Raw genomic sequence first — 17,622 nt, 5'->3', positions numbered from 1 at the left:
TTAACTAGTAAAAATTGTGAATCACTATATTCTACACCTGAAGGTTATATAATATCAATTGTACTTCAATACAGTTAATCTATGAGAAAAGATCTGTAAAATTTATAAATACAAAGTAGATCTAGAAAAGATTTCATGGATTGAATTTTTTATCTGTGAGGAGACTGTATTTGAGAAAGGGAATGATTATATTTTGAAGTGACCAATTTAATCATTCTATGTAATTGTGTTAATGAAAGAAAAATATATGCAGATAATAACTAATATATATAAAATAGATAACAGATTCATACTGTGTAAGCGCCGGGAGCTATATTCATTATCTTGAGTAACTTATGGTGAAAAGAATATGGAAACGAATATATGTATGTTCCTATATGACTGATGCATTGTGCTGTGCACCAGAAACTGACACAACATTGTAAACTGACTATACTTAAGTAAAAATAAAAGTTTAAAGAAAGAAAAAATATAGATGGAATCCACCCCACATACAGACTCATTCACTATATTCTATAGTTGTGATTAGTCTTAGAGTATTAGAGAAAATAGTTGGGTATTTGGGGTTAAACTTGAAATTTTACATTGATTTGATTGATTTTGGAGAGAATTTTGGTTGCTCTTTATTCAAGTTATTTTTCTAGTATAATTCTTTTTCTTTAGTATACATGATAGCAGTTTTAATAAGATCTGATTTGATGTGTCTGTGTTTTTGTATTGAGAAAATACCATAAAATCATTCCATAGTTTGCTCCGGTCTTAGCGGTAAGACGAGGAAGGATTTCAGGTGTCTTTACAAAGGAGCTGCCACAGATACACCAGTGTCACGATCTTAAGGGCTTCTTTTTTTTGTAATTCTCATTTGGCTGTGTTGTATACTTGAAATCTGCCTGCAGTAGAAGACACAGAAAAGGCTAGCTACGTGAGGTGATGGAGATGGTTAACTGGTTTAACTACAGTAATCGTTACCCAGTGTGTATTTGTATGAAAACATCATGTTATACATCTTAATATATATACACAATTTTCATTAAAAAAAAAATCCTAATTGAAGGCTAAAACCAAACAATGTAAATTAAAAGTACTGCTTCTGTACCTAATTGCTGCTTCTCTAGGATTTCTGTCTCTTGGGAGTGCTTTTCTCTGCCAAATGCAAGATGTTATCTCCTCATCTTTCCTTGAGCAGAGTCTTGTTAATCTTGGGGCTGTGTGAACCTGGACCCTGGCATCTCACTGTCGTGACTGGTGACAGCACGTGAGCAGGTTTCCTCTTGGGTGACGTGGACATGACTACAGGGCCCGTCCAGGGGTCTTCATTGTCCTTCATCATCCTCTTTGTTATTTTGTTGCACCTTCTACCATTTGGGAGATAGATACTCAGATTTCCCCACAAATTAGCCAGATGTTTGTCTTGGCAGATCATGCTTAGCTCCCGTAAATAAATAGGAAATTTCACTAGAATTCCACCAAAAACCTTAAGTTAGGTTTGAGGTGATGGTTCAGTCAAACAAAGCTCGCTCTTTGCTGCACAGGTGAGCCATTGTCCACCTGTTTTTCTTTGTCTTCCTGCTAACATTCTGTAACGGTGCCTTTGGGAAATCTGATCTGACCTGGCATGTTTGCTTATGTGAATGTAAACATCTCCCAAAGGTACTAATTTGCCATCATGATTAACCTGAGAGAATAGTCCCTTTATGAAGTCAGGAATTGTTGGGGTTAAACCGTAAATGTTATCTGAAATTCCAGAAACCTGGGAACGAAAATTTCCTCCTGCACAGCCTTGCATCTAGAATCCTGCTGAGGTGCAGAAACAAGACACTTCTTTGCAGGTTTCAGGTGCGGTGTTTCCTTAGGGCAAAAGCTGGCAAGAGACTGGCTGTGAAAGGCCCTTCCAAACATTGGTGGTTTTATGTTCAGGCCCCACCTCCTAATCTCTGGTCCTGGGAAAAAATCAGGTTGGGTGTTGTAAATGGAATGGCTGCTAAGCTCAGTCAGTAGCATGCAATTTTGAATGATCTTGTGGGATGTGTCATATGTAAAAATCACCTGTTATTTATTTACCTTTTTAAAACACAGTGATAAATTATGCACAACATAAAATTCACCATTTAACTCTTTTCCAATATATCATTTAGTGACATTAAGTACATCCACATTGATGTACGGCCATCACCACTATTTGTCTCCAGAACTTTTTGTCTTAACCAGTCTGAACATCCCATTAAACACTAACCCCCCAGCCCCCTCACCCCCACAGCCATCACCCTTCTGCTTCTTCTCTAGGAATTTGACTACTCTAGGCAACTCATATAATTGTAATCATACAGTGTTTGTCATTTTTGTGTGTTTGGCTTATGTCATTAGCACAGTATCTTCAAGGTCCATCCGTGTTGTAGCAGGCGTCAGAATTTAATTCCTTTTTAAGGCTGAATAATACTCCAGTATAGGTGCATTCAGCATTCTGTGTATCCATCCATTCATATGTCAGTGGACATTTGCGTTGTCTCCACCTTTTGGCTATTGTGAATAATGCTGCTGTGAACAAAGTTTTACAAATAGCTGTTCAAGTCCATGGTTTCAGTTCTTTTTACTGCATCCCCAGAAGTGGAGTTGCTGTAACTATATGCTAATTTTTTTGAAGAACTGGTGTACTCTCTTCCTTTGTGGCTACATCAGTTACATTCCCACTTGATCGTTAAATTTTATGTTTAACTTGAGACCTAAATTAAAAGTTACTGTGAACCATGACATTTTGTTTAAATCAGTGGCTCCAGTTGGATGGTCTCTTGAAACAGCTCATGGTGGTCTTTTCACATTCTTCAAATCTCTGGGGCATTTTCCAGAACGTTTTACCAAATAAAGGGATTGCACAATATAGGTTGTGGGTTTTTGTTTTTTATTTTTTGTTTTTGCTATGTCAGCAGGTTTTCGTTAAGAACACAGGTTTCTCAAAATGATAGTGTCTTGAGCCTTATATTCACTCATTTTAGAAAGTCTCCTCCAGTCCCTACTGAGATTCCCAGCATGCACTGCTTTCCTATCTGCAGTGGGAGCGGTGTCTTACTTCCTAGTTTTTTCTTGGTTGAGACACAGAAGGAGGACTGGTTCAGACCTCAAAGGGTAACACCCCCAGGTTAGAGCAAGGGAGGTGGCCCAGTGTGGGGTTAGATGGTGACCTCGGGCTAGGTGACCCTGGTGGAGGATGGCTAATGATTTCCAACCATAGTCACTAGTGGGCATGCACCTGCCATTTGCCAGTCTGCACCTTGTCTTTGGGGCTGAATGTTACAGGTGTCCAGACCTGGGACAGGCAGGATGACAGGCTTACTAATCAGGATGGTCTTGTCACATGGCATTTGATTTTATGGATTACAAAATGCATAATGCAGGGAGACTTTTCCTTAAGATCTTTATCCTAATGGGCTCTCGGTTTCCTGGCTTTGTGTCCAGCCCGTAGAATTGTGGTGGTTCCCCTACTGGATTCTGAGGATCGGTGGGTTTGCTCTGAATGCCTGCAGTGGGACCAGATAGTCCTTGAGATCCCTGGTTGTTCTCTGGTGCTTCCTTGTTACCTGGTGCAGGCTTTCCTATGAATCAGATCAGTTTGGCCTGATTTCTTACTCTACTTAAGAGTCTCGTCTTTACTCTCTTTATACCCAGAGGATAGTTTGCAGGAAGGTATTTGTTCTTTGCAGGGAGTCCACTCATCTTTGAAACAAACATCCTAGTTTCCCTTTATCTTTTATTGTAGAGCTGTCTTACAAGTATTTATGTACAGTCAGTCCTCCTTACTCGCTGGTTGTATATTTGTGTATTTGTCTACTTGCTAAAATTTATTTGTAATTCCAAAAATCAATATTCGAGGCTCTTTCATGGTCTTTTGTTGGTGTGTACATGGTCTGTCAAGGTTTGTATCACCTAAGACATGTATTCACTGGGGCTAAACAAGATATTTCAGCTCTTGAATTGTGGAACAAATGTCCCTTTTCTGGTCTGCTTAGTGCCCATGCTTTCTGCGCTTGTGTGCTATTTTGGGTGATTTTGTTGTTTAAAATGGCCCCTTGAACAAAGGGCTAAAGTTCTGTCGTGCTCGTAAACAGAAGACTGTGCTGTGCCTTGTGGAGAAAACACGTGGTGGTAAGCTTGGTTCAGGTATGAGCTACAGTGTCTTTGTTCAGGAATCCAGTGTTAATGAATCAACAATAGATACTAAATACAGTGTTGTTAAACAGAGACATACAGCAAACAAGGTTATGTAAGTATTGATCAGTTGATGAAGCTGTTGGTACCAAAGGGTGGCAGAACCCTAACCCTATATTTCCCTGAGGAGCCCTTAGAATCCACTAGTTCTTTCAGTGTAGAACACACCCGCTGCTGGTAATGAGGATCGGCTGCTGATGCTCATACAGAACATCTTAAGGTGGTGGCTTCTGTAGATCAGTATTCTGTTTAGAGAAATATTTTTGTGTACTTTACATCTATTTTTAATCATCTAAGTGATGCAGGTGTATTTGTAGAATTCTGTAATTTAGGGGTAATGCCTGTTCCTTGTATCCACACTATTTAGATTTTATGGTTGTAGGTAATAATCTTCATCTTTATGAGTCGTGGACTCTTCCTCTTTCCTTTAATCCTTTCTCTTAACACCCCAACCCTCCGACATCCTCTTGCAACCATTTTGTTTGTTTGTTTGCTTTTTTGGAGGGGGGTGGTAATTAGGTTTACTTATGTTTTTTGATGGAGGTAGTGGGGATTGAACCCAGGACCTTGCTAAGCATGTGCTCTACCACTTATACCCTCCCCTCTCCTTGCAACCATTTTACTTCTCCTTTCTAGAGAAGACGTTAATTGTGAGTGTCCTGGGGTCAGGGCAGCAGACATGCTTTCTCCCAGAGCTTCAGCAGGACATAGGGGTAGCCCTTCCAGCGTGCAGGGAGAGGCCAAGCTTACTGAGTTCTCCAGATCTATGTCTGCAGTCCTCTGTAGGAAATGGAGCCTGATGTTAAAAAAAAAAAATCTATGCAGTGAGCATGCCATGTGCCCAGGGTGAGAAAGGAAGGGATTGCCGCCTGCAGCGCACCCCCTCCCCTCTATGGGGGCCTGTCTACCCAAGCCCCCCAACCCATCCCTCTGAATTTGCTCCTTGGATTGTGGAAAGGCAGTTGATGGAAAACTTTGCTGGTGTTTCAGCCAGTGGATTTCATGTTCATAGTTCTCAGAACTTCTGTTTTTATTTAAAGCTAATTCTGTTTTGGTCTAGATGCAATATTGCTTTATGTTTACACTGGACAATATGAATTGGCAGCTGTTCAGTTGATGTGGGCTTACAGAACCGGCAAGTTCATATGATTCAATCTAACATCGTGCTAGTCTCTGGTCATACTTCCCTTCTGAAAGTATCGAGGGACTAGTGTCTTGAGGGTACTGGTAAAGTGAAAGTAGCAGTATGGTATTTATAGAAACAGTGACTCCCTGGAAGCATATGATACTTTGTTGGACTGTTCTGATATATTCTAACTCTCTGATAAAATCAGAATGAAACTAGTAATGCTTCTCACACTGTTTAACACTGTTAAACACACTTTTTTTTTCTCCATTTCTCTTTTATTTCTGATATAAACTTGAGTCGGACCTGTGCATTTTATAAGAAGTTAATCCCATTAAGGGACAATTGGTCAGCATTCTAGTTTTCTGGGGAAAGAGTTAAGAGGAGCCGGTGGGTACAGGTTTAATTTTCTGTGGGTAGGAGTTTGAGCTAACAAAGCAGGTTAAGGAAGGCACGCTGTTGTGGTTTAGATTTCTTCAAAGGGGGCGTTCCTGCTGCTGGAGTTACATGTGTCAGTGTCATTCTACCAGCTGATAATGGTCTGCTCTGTGGGGCTGCAGTGCAAACTGGAAGGGTACGCTTAGCTCAGTGGTTCCCAAACTGCTGTAAGTTGGGTTCATGTGGAGAAAATTTTAAAACAACACTGATTTCCTGGGCGCATTCCCCAGACATCCCATTTTAATTGGTATAGGGGGAGTTAGCAATTTTTTTTATGCCTTATAACCAAGATCTTTCAGTACATAGGGGTAGCATGAAGGTTGCAAGTTTCACTTCTGTCAGTGGCGAATACCCTTTGAAATGGTAGTTGTAAAACCTCAGGGATGCTTGCCCTTCATCAGTGCTTCTGTGTCTCAGATTCTGGGCTGGAAATCTGGTGTGCAATGAACGCTCATTTTTTGAGTCAGGTGCACAGTTACTTTGTAGAGGACCCCGTGGCAGGTCAGTTAGGGTAGAGACTGTGAGCATGGACTCTGCCGAGCACCTGGGACAGAGACATTAAATTCAGGAGGGTAGAGACATAGCAAGACTCTACTGTGACTGCTTTGGTATGAATTCTAGGTTTTTTCATCTTTGTAGATATTTGCCTTAGGCAAACTGCTCTGAGCTTAAATTTCCTCATTTGCAATTTTACCCAATTCTCCTGGTTGTGGTGAGGATTAAATGAGTCAATCTGTGCAAAGCATTTAACACAGTGCCTGGCACTTAGTGTTCAGGCTCTCCTGCCAAGCTCATTATTGGCACTCAGTCACAGGATGCTCGAGTACGTATCATTAAATGAAATAGCAGCTTGGGTGCTAAGTGCTGCACTTGTGTACGTTCTTAATGGTTTAGGGAAGGATCCCACTGATTGGTGAGGGGTGTGTGGGTGTGCAGGGGGCATTCGTGCATTGAACAATGTTGAGATGGAAAAGCTATAACAGTTTATGTGGAAAATGGTAGGAGCACAGTTGGCATAAGAATTTTGGAGAGCATTCGGTCCTGAGTAAATCCAGAAGGGAATATTGGGACTAGGGGATGGAGGACCTACATATGAAGTTCAGGTCCTTGGATTTATTTACTTGGCAGAAGGGAGCCCCTGAAAATTGTTTAGGCAGGTAGTGAAGGACCAGAGCGGTGATGTAGGATGATGTGATGTGTCTGAGGCCTACTACGTGGGGCTACATGTGAAGCGGCCTGGGGCCCAGATGGAGATAATGAGTGGAAAGGAGATCAGCTCTGGGAGGTGCAGGCTTAGTGTCTTCCAGGCCATTCATTCACTCACTCTTTCATTCATTCATTCATTCATTCATTCAGTCTTTAATAATTTGCCCATTTTGTGAGGCATTTAGTTCTCAGGAACTGCTGCTGATAATCCAACAAATGAGAGTTGTGAGCCATTGTGAGACAGTAACAGTTGTCTTATTTCATCTCATTGATGAACTGATCTGGTACAATAATGGGCAGAAATAAATGTTAGATAAAATAGCAAAATGAATTGGTATGTAGGCCTTTTAATGCCTTGTAATATTCATGAGAGAGGGGGGAGAGAACATTAGAAAGGAGTTTGCTCTGAGGGATTAGTTGAAGGGGAGGAGTGGCGGTTAGGAAATCATAGTTCTGATAGGAACCCGCAAAGCCAGTCAGTCTTGAAACTCAGGCAGTTTCTTAAGCATTGCTGCATTTCTTTACTATTACTCCAGAAACTTGGGCGGGGGCAGTACCCCCAAATAATGGGTGGTATCGTTTTTGCAGCTTCTTTTCCAATCTTTATCTAGCCTCACATATTCACAGTGTCAGTCTTATTATGTACAGAGCGTTGTCCAGCTTTATCACCGTGCTGACTTCACTCAACCGCCTCTCTGGCTGCGTTGATAATCCATCTAAAAGACTGCTTGTGTGTGCTTGTCTCAGGGTAAAAGCTGTCTAGGTCTGTGGCCTTACTTGGAATGTTTCTTTGGTCTGTGTGTTGGGCTGCATGTGCCAAAGTTACCTTCAGACGGAGGTTTTGTTTAATCTCCTATGGGTGGCTAAGTATGGCAGCGCACTGTTCCACCGAGCTCTGCAGTCTCGTAGTGGCATTGTGAGTAGTGCCCCCTGGAGGTGGGTTGTGTGTGACCTGGGGTAGTAGGTGTTTACTAGCTAGCCAGTTTCAAAGCAAACTGGCAATACTTGCTTCCTTTCAAAAATTCCCAAACTATGTATATAAAGCAGAGACACCAGAGAGACCACACTGTCCAACTAAAGACCACTCTCTGGAGCAGTGATTCTCACTGCCCCAGGGATATTTCATATCTTCTGGAGACATTACTGGTTGTTACAACTAGTAAGGTGCCACTGGCATCTGATGGGTGGAGGTGGCCTCAGATGCTGTTCACTATGCTACAGTGTGCAGGGTAGATAGATGTCCCTACTCATATATAGAATAGGTTTTTATTAGCCTCCTCCACCCATCAGATGCCAGCAGCACCTTGCTCTATACCAAGCTTGTTAATGATGTAGTAATGCGGTTTCTCCCCTCCACTGGGCAAGAACTCCAGCGATCCTGCTGTGCTCAAGCTTCTGTGTCTATGTTCGTGACGCCGCAGCACCAGCTCGCTGGTCACCCCTGGGCCGCCTGGACCTGGGCCTTTGCAACCCTCCTATTCGCTAAGCCCTTGCAGCAGCACCCCTGACCTTCCCCGAGGCTTGGTCCCCCAGCCGAGAGCTGGGGCAGTAGTGGTGTTCATCTTGGGAGTGTCCCTTCTCCCGAGGATGAGCCGTGCCCTGCATGCCATCCAGTGTCCAGTCAAGTGGTTCCTATGGCAGAGCTGGAGGCAGGGCTGTCCCACTGTCAGTTGCTCAGCCACTTTGCAGAGCAGATGTCTCGTCGCTGCTTTTAATAGCTGGGTATTTATGAGCCTGGCAGCTGGGAGCTCTGTGTACAGTATAGGGCGTGGTTGTTTGAGCTGCAGTACAAACATCTCGCTAAACAGATGAAGGATGAGGGTGTATGCTAGGCTCCGGTTCATCAAATTCTGGCACGAGTCACTTGTGCTTGGTAAAACCCAGAACCTCAGTCTAATCCCAGACCTACTCTACTCCCTTGGATTTTTTTAAGGAAAATCTGTGCACTTAACCTGTGCCTCAAGGATTCTTAGCATCATGAAAGCTTAGGAAACACTGGACTAGCGAATGGTGAAGGGAGCATAAACTGGAGCAGGGGGAGGCTGGTGCCTCCTTGGAAAGGGCAGGGGCAGTGTGAACACCTCCTTTCCCTGGGATTTATGCCGAAATCTTGAGTCATATTTATTTTTAAAACCTTTAATTAGTTAAGCAGTTTTCTTATTTGTTTGAATATATTCTTATTTTTCCCTTCTATTAAAATATTTCTCTAGGTTTAGAATTTTGGGTTGGTGGTTATTTGCTTTCAGGTCTTCAAAGGTAATTGTTTTTTAATTAAGTTTATTTATTTTTTGTTTTAATGGCAGTACTGAGGATTGAACCCAGGACCTCGTGCATGCTAAGCATGTGCTCCACCACTGAGCTATACCTTCCCCTCTGTAATTGTTCTTTAAATTACCAAAACAGTTTTTTTTCTAACTATGGTAATCAAACCACAGAATTGACTATGCTTACCATTTCTGAGTGTACAATTCAGTGATTTGTAAGTACATTTATGTTGTGCAACCATCACCCCTCATCTCCAGAACACTTTCCATCTTGTAAAATTGGAATTTTGCGCCCATCAAACGGCTTCCCATTCTACTTTCTCTCTCTGTGGGATCCTACAGGAGCTGTCCTGGGGTGACTGGCTTATTTCAGTTTGCATAATATCCTCAAGGCTCACCTAATTCTTTGAGAAGAGAGAGGTCATACATTCTCAGCGTTCATTGGAAAAAATTAACCATTCACCCTGATCCTCAGCTGTGGTGATGAATTTAGCTCTGGTGATGAATTTAGCTGCGGAGGGAAGGGAAGGCACGCCCTCTGGCTGCCTCTCTGAGCCCGTGGCTCTGCCTTGGCCCTGTTTTGAAGTCCTCATCTCCTCCTCCCTCCTCCCTCTGGGACTCATTACCTGAACTTCCCTGGTCATTGTCTTTGCTCAGTATCTCTGGGACTTTACAGCTGTGGGCACCCGGCTGCTGTTTGGTTTGCTCCACTCCAGTATGTAGGAAAACGTGGGATTTAGGAAGATGGAATTTGGAAAAAGTGTGAGAGAGGAGCTTTTCCTCATGGTTCTTCGTATTTTTCTCCTAATTCCTTCATAAGCATCAATGAGAAGAATTAAGGCATCACTCACTGCTCTTGATCTGTTTGGTTATAAAAATGTAGGTTGTGAATGAATCATTCTTTAGGCAGCATCTTTAAGTATTGTCTTTTAATCCCCCCCACCCCATTCTGCTACACAGATGTCTTCATTTCCTGAAAGCATCCAAGCTGGTGTTTTAGGGGAGGAGTAATGCGACTAGTTTTGCAATATCACAAAAGTACACACTGTTGGTTACTTCAGGTTTGTGGCTTATCCAGGCTCCGCGAGTTCAGTACTTTGATAAACATACACCATTAGGAAAAAGGAAAATTCGCACCTTGTAAAATACGCTCCTTTTGACAGCTTCTCTGTACAATTACATACCCTGGGGGAGTTTGTCGCGGGCATATTCCCTCTTGTCCTCTTTTGGTCTGAAAGAAGGCACGTGATAAAATAATTGGATTGCAGACACTGACTGGTATATATAAAATAGATGAACAGGTTTATTCTGTAACGCACAGGGAAATATATTCAACATCTTGTAGCTCATGGTGAAAAAGAGTATGAAAATGAATATATGCATATTCATGTATGACTGAAGAATTGTGCTGTACACCAGAAATTGACACAACATTGTAAACTGGCTATACCTCAGTAAAAAAAATTAAAAATAATTGGAAACTTCATTACAGACAAAAACGGTTCTTAGTATAGTTGCTATAAAAGACTTAACATACGGCCTCCTATATGAAGTTTTATGACTGAGCATGTCAGTTTTGAGAAGATAGATTTATAGAAATGTATATTTTCGAAATTGGGAAAAATGAAACATTTTAAAAGATGTTGATAGAAGCCATTTTTTCTCCTTTCTTTGGGGGGGTGAAGTTCATTTATATTCTCATTAAGATTATCTTCTAAAATTTGTATTTGTGTATATTCTGGGTCGCCTTCTTCTCCCCGCCTTCTTCTCCCCGCTGTGGGCTTTTCACACCCTGCCTGCTTTTCCTTCTTCCTGTTGCCTGCCCGCCCGCTCACCTTTGCTGCAGCTACTCTCCGGTGCTCATTTATCTTTCCCTCTCTTGATCAGCAAACCAGTAAGACAGGGCTTCTCTTTCAAACGAAGCAGTTGGTGGTGAGGAGGGTCTGGGGGTGAGGGGTTGGGTTTTGCAGTCATTATCTGGGGATGTGACCTCCCTTTGAACATCGACCATGAAATTTCCTTACGTGTTCTTTGCATTGATACCATGGACTTTGTTAAGTTGGAGTTAAGTTTCCTAGAACAATGTATGTTGACTACACCCGCCCCATGGAAACACCTATTTTTAGTTCCTTGATTCACATTTTCTGGAATGTTTCCAAGGACCTGGGGCACTTCCTGCCCCCCACGGTGAGGAGTGGTGTTTTGCATGTTGTGTGGTCCAGCAGCAAACAGCTGGGCATTCTGTGTGGCGGTTGTCAGATAGGGGCCTGGCCATGTTCTGCTTGTCACCTTGCTGGAGTGCTAGGGCCCGGGCGGGGGTAGTTACTAGGGCATCAGAGAGGCCAGCCTCAGGGACTCGGCCGAGAGGGGATCAGGTCAGGGAATGTGGAGAAACTCCTCCTGAGGAAGCCACTGTGGTTCTCGGGTCCACAGCGTGGCCCTGGGGTCCTCACACTCGGAGGCATCCTTGTCATTTCTGTGCATGGCTTTCTGGGCTCTAGTGGGTCACAGTGGTGTAAAGGTAAAAGGTGGCTATCAGAATTCAAATGAAAGTTAATGGTACTTCCAGGAGATAAATGCGTAGCGCTTTAGAATAGATGTCCTAGGTTTGGTGTCAGCCATGGAAAATCAGGCCCACGATGCCTCCACTGCCCCACCAAAAAAAAAAAAAAAAAAAAAAAAAAAAAAGCCAGTGGAATTGTCGGATCAGAGAACAGCAGGGGGAAGATATAGCTCAAGTGGTAGAGCACATGCCATGGCATGCACTAGTTCCTGGGTTCAATCCCCTGTACCTCCTCTAAAAATAAATAAATAAACAAACAAACAAACCTAATTACCTCCACCCAAAAATTAAAAAAAAAAAAAAAAAAGAAGATCAGAGAACGGCAGGTTGTTGACCTTGTATGGACTGTGTTTTTCATTTCCCTGAATCTGTTTTTTTCCTACAGAACCATAGAGGAAATCCAGTTAGTTTTGCAGAGGTCACCCATCATGCTCACGGGGACGGAAGGTAATAAATAGGCAGCTTGTGGGTCCTCCCCTCAGAAGCGGAGATTAATCGCTTTAGATCGTGCAGTCATGAAAGTAGGTGTGACAGCATTGCTAAGCAACTCTGGGCAACGATATGGGAAAAATACAGCAATTTTCTGCTTCGGGTGAGCTAACCATAGTTGCCTGTTGGAGTCATAGCCAGTGTACCTAGAAACTGCATCATCCCACAGGCTCAACTCCGGGGGAAGGGCCACAGACCAGGAAGTAAGTCAGAAATGCAAAACAAGTGACACACGTGCTTGTTTTCTGTTCTGAAGGCCTTTTAGAGCCTGCTTACTCGGACTCAAAATAGTATGAAGCCGTATCTTAGTGCAGAAACAGCAGTATGCAATGGTGAGATAGTCTATTGAAGGGATGGCCTGATGGCAAGGGACAGGATAGAATTATAACATACGGAAAACCCCAAAAGCATGGCCGCTGGGGGGGCTCTGTGCTGGAGAGGAGCCTCCACACACACTGAGGGGCACTGACGTTGGCTGAGAATCACGTCGGTGATGAGAAAATCTGCACCCTGAGGATGGTGCACTACAGTTTGCACTCTCTGTGTTACAGGGCTGCTGAAGAAGGGTTTGGGGAGAGTTTCCACTCAAATGGAGATTAGAGTCTTAAAGGGTAGTACTTTTCACCAGTCCTGAAAACTCAATTCTGTGAAAAGAACGTTCTTTTTCTCTGTTCCTTTCATAGTGATATTTACGTGTGCACACTGGGGTTTTGTGTTTCATGTCTACTGATTTAAAATAATTGAGAAACAGTTTGTTTTTCAAGTGAATGACAAATATTCTTTTTTTTTTTAAACCTTTTTAAAATTGAAGTATAGTCATTTTACAATGTTGTGTCAGTTTCTGGTGTGTGGACAAACATCTCATGCATTTATTGTTTTTAAAAAATTGAACAAATTAAGGTTTTGGCCTAGACTGTAGAGTTCTCTTATAACCCCATGTGTATTTTCATCACCCAGCCCCCCTTTCCCAGAGTAGGAACCAACCATAAGTGGATCCCTACTTAAATGGAATTTGCATTCCATAATTCATAATACTGTTCTTAATGGCCATGTGGATTCTATTGTAATCAGTAATTAGATATTTATTTTGTTTTATAATTTTTAGTAAGTTGATATTTAGATTGTTTTCTGGTTTGTATATATTAACAAACAGCAGTGTGATGAACCTGATTGAGGCTACACCTTTGGGGACATCCTTTATTTCTCAGGGTGTATACATTTGAAGCCTTTTAGTATACCAGATTTCCTTCTAGAGTTAACTGTTTAAATTCTATTAAAACAAGGTGTCCCCACACCCTTGCCAAGCATGGATGTTTTGAGGATTTTTGGATTTGAGTATTTGCAGATTTTCATTAGCCATTTGTGTTTTTCCTAAGTGGCTTTCCTGCACATATTCTTTGCCCTTTAAAAAAAAATGGTAGGCTTTTATAATTCTTTTGGTATTTACATGCTCTTGATTTATTAAAGAGATTAATTTTGGGTCTGTCATATATGGTGCAAATATTGTTTCTAGTTTGTTTTGTTTGCCTTTTATTGTTCTAATGGTGGAACTATTTTGTTTTCACAAGGAAAATTTAACCGAATAATATCCCTTTATAGCATGTCAACTTAAGCAAATAGAGAACCAAAACATTAGCATTAATTTGTATGTTGTTTTTCTCTATACTGGATGTGAATAGTTTTTGACTGTAACACATACATGTTATTAGAGCAAATTTTAGTTTTCTGCATTAATGAGGAACAGTGGTAACTTTGCTTTATTAAAAAAAAAGAGTGCCTATTCTCTGTCAGGTGTGAAGAGTTTCAGCTTATTTTCTTATCTGCAAAATAGGAATAATTTTTACTTTGTAGGGTTGTTTCCTATTCAGCGTCTGATACGCAGTATCTGCTCAGTAAATGGTAGCTAATTTTATGATCATGATGACATGAATGAATGCAACAGTTCTGTGCACTCAGCTAGCTGATAGCTCCTGAGGGCAACAGAGATGACATTGATTACTCATATTTCTTATTTCCCTTGTGATATTTTTTTGTGGCCCATAGTTATTTAGAAATGTATGGTTAATTTCCAAGTAGTTGGCTTTTAAGAGATATCTTACTGATTTCTAATTTAATTCTTTTGTCAACAGAGAATGTTCTTTGTAACATTTTTACATTTAGAAACTTATTGAGATTTATTTTATGGCCCCAGCATATGGTCTATGTTGGTGAACTTACAATGTGTACTTGAAAAAATTGTCCTACAATTGTGTGTGGTGGTCCATCACTGTCAGTTAGATTAAATTGGTTACTTACTATCTAAATCTTCTGTATCCTTATTGATTTACTTTTGGTCTACTTGTAATAATTACTGAGAAGAAGGATGTTGAAATCTCCTGTTATGATTGAGGGGTTTTCTGATTTTTCTCCATAGTTCTGTCTTTTTTTGTCCTATATATGTTGAAGCTCTGTAATTAGATCCATACACACTTAGGAGTGGTGAATTGACCACCATATTATTATGAAATGTACCTCTTAATCTCTGGTAATTTAATTCCTTGTCTCAAAATCAACATTATCTGATGATAATAATATAGCCACACCTGGCTTCTTGTGCCTACTGTTTGCCTGGCATATCTTTTCCCTTCCTTTTACTTTATTTAAATTGAATCTCACATGTACAGCAGGCTGGGTCTTTCTTTTCTTAATCCTATGTGACAGTCTCTGGCTTCTAATTGGAGTGTTAGTCTCTGCATTAAGTGTAAATACTGATGTGATTGGGTTTAAGCCTTTCACTTTACTACTTTCTATTTTGTTTCACCTGCTTTTGTTCTTTTTTTCTACTCGGACTTATTTCAGTCAGTTAGCTATATTTTAGTACTCCATTTTGAAATTCCTTTGCTTTTTAGCATTATCTCCTGTATTTTTAATGTTGCTTTAGGGATTAAAATAGGCATCTTATTACAGTCTTTTATTGTAAGTTAATATTGGGACACTTTACATAAAATATAAGAAACATAGTAGTAACATTCTATTGCTGTTCCTAGTCCCTTGTGCTATTGTTGTTTACACGTTTTTACATCTACATACACAATGCAGTGTTAACCTTTTTTTTTTTTTTTTTTTTTTTTTTTTTTTTGCTTTAAGCAGCCGTTTTTCAAATAAATTAAAAAGAAAGATAGAATTTGTGTTTACTTACTTATTTGCCAGTTTGGTTTTTCGTAATTTTTGTACATCTATGCCTTTCTACCTGGTCCTGTTTCCCTTTAGCTTAAGAAGAACATCTTTTATACTTTCTTATCCGCTGAAAGTCTCTCAGACTTTGTTTACCTGAGAATGTCATAATATCACCCTCATCATTTGAAGGACATTTTTGTTGGTTATAGAATTCTGCTATTTTCTTTTCAGCACTCTCAGCACTTCTTTTCTTCACTGTCTCCTTTTCTCCTTTTTTAAAATTGAGGTAAAATTGACATATAGCATGTTAGTTACAGGCATGCAGCATAATGATTCAGTATTTGTGCATACTGCAAAATGATCACCGCAGAAAGTCTAGTGAACATCCATCAGCACACATAGTTACAGAATGTTATTTTCCTTTGGTAAATGCTCTGTTTCTTGTCTCCATGGATTCTGGTAAGTCAGCTTGCTGTTGTATTGTTGTTCCTCTATAGGTAACGTGCCATAGGCACATCCTTGGGGGTTGCTGTCATTCTTAGGTATGCATGTTAATATTTTCTACCAAACTTGGAACATTTTGAACCATTATTCCTTCAAATATATATTTTTTTCTTCCCTATTTTGTCATCCAATTACGGGTGCTTCAGGGCTTGTGTTCTCCATTGAACCCTTAGGCTTTTTTCAATCCATCTTGCACTCAGTCTCTGTTTTCTGTTTGTTCATTAGATTGTAAGCTAAAAGAAAGCTTAATGAATCTGGGCGCAGATAAATGGGATTATCTGCTATTAAAAGTCATCTAGTGAATTTTTCAGGTTGTACTTTTTTACTTCTGTTATTCCCATTTGGCTCTTTTTGATGATATCCATCTGTCCTGAAATTGCCCATTCATTCACTGTTACAACCATATTTTGTTTCATTTTTCAATTTTATTGCGTAGAATTGTCACAATTTGACTGCACATATACAAGATACTGCATGCAAGCACATATACACAATACACCCCACATACTTTTTTTCAGTTTACATACAAGTACTGCTCATTGTTTCCAAGAATGTACAGAGCTTCAGCTTTCCAAACTTGCATAGTTATCAGAGGAGTAAAACCAACCACAAAATAAGAATCAATTAAAAAAGACACATACACCCCACTATTAATAGCAACACTATTTATAATTACCAAGATATGGAAGCATCCCAAGTGCACATCAATACATGAATGGATAAAGAAGATGCAGCATTTGTATGTAATGGAACACAACTCACCCACAAGGAAGAAGGATATTCTGCCATTTGCAGCCCCTCACTCACCCTCCTCTTTCTTCACTTCAAAATCCAGAACTCTACAACTGGCACAAACATTCCCATTGCATCAAAAGCAACAAAACAGCCAGAAACAAAGCTAATCAAGGAAGCCACCTACACTCTTAAAACTGAAACACTGATGAAGGAACATAGTTGTTTATAGTTCTTGTCTACTAATTCCAAATCTGGATCATCTTAGGGTCCACTTGTATTTTTCCCTCTTGATTATGGGTACAGCTTTCTTCTTTGCGTGTCTAATAATTGTCTTATTATGTTGGATGTTGTGAAGGATACATTATAGGGAGTCTGGATAAAAAGGCGTTGAGTTTGGTCCTTATGGGCAATTCCCGGTAGATTGATCCTGGCAGAACTGGTTCATTTGTTCTCTGTCTGTCTGTGTGTCTCGGGCAGTTATTTCCATTGTGAACTTAGTCCAAGCGTATGGCTCTTACTCTGGAGTGTGATTTTACTGTGGCCTTCCTGGCACTTCAGCTGAATGAACGTCTGAGGAGCTTATGAAGATCTCCTTTTTCTAGTTGGACAGAAGCTGCAGTGTCTACGGGCGCTGCATGACATCTCCGAGGCCTCACGGGGTCCCCGTTGCTCACGGGCAGTGAAGCTCTTGCAAAGTACCCTTGGGAAATCCCCATAAAAACTTCTACCTCTGTCAGAGGTCCTACCCTCTGTTACTCCTGCCCACAAATTCCAGACGTTAATGCAACTTGGAGCAGCCATCTCTTCCTCTTCAGTTCAGTCAAATCGCAGTTGTCTTCAGGTAGACGATGCCCCCAGGGAGAAAGCCAGTCCAGTCCCAGGGCTCACATCTCGTACGTTACTTGGACATGAAAAAACAGCCACTGTTCTGTGTTGCCTTC

General features: G+C 40.9%; 1 protein-coding gene across 4 annotated transcripts in view; it reads left to right on the top strand.

Moving 5' to 3' along the window:
* The window catches only part of ABCC4 (ATP binding cassette subfamily C member 4 (PEL blood group)), a 190,080-nt gene that overhangs the window by 48,442 nt on the left and 124,016 nt on the right, over positions 1 to 17,622 (top strand). The window lies entirely within an intron of this gene.

This window comes from Camelus bactrianus, chromosome 14 (genome assembly GCF_048773025.1).
Source record: "Camelus bactrianus isolate YW-2024 breed Bactrian camel chromosome 14, ASM4877302v1, whole genome shotgun sequence".
NCBI classification, from domain to species: Eukaryota; Metazoa; Chordata; class Mammalia; order Artiodactyla; family Camelidae; genus Camelus; species Camelus bactrianus.
Note: the sequence above shows the minus strand (reverse complement) of the source record. Positions and strands in the feature narration are given on the sequence as shown.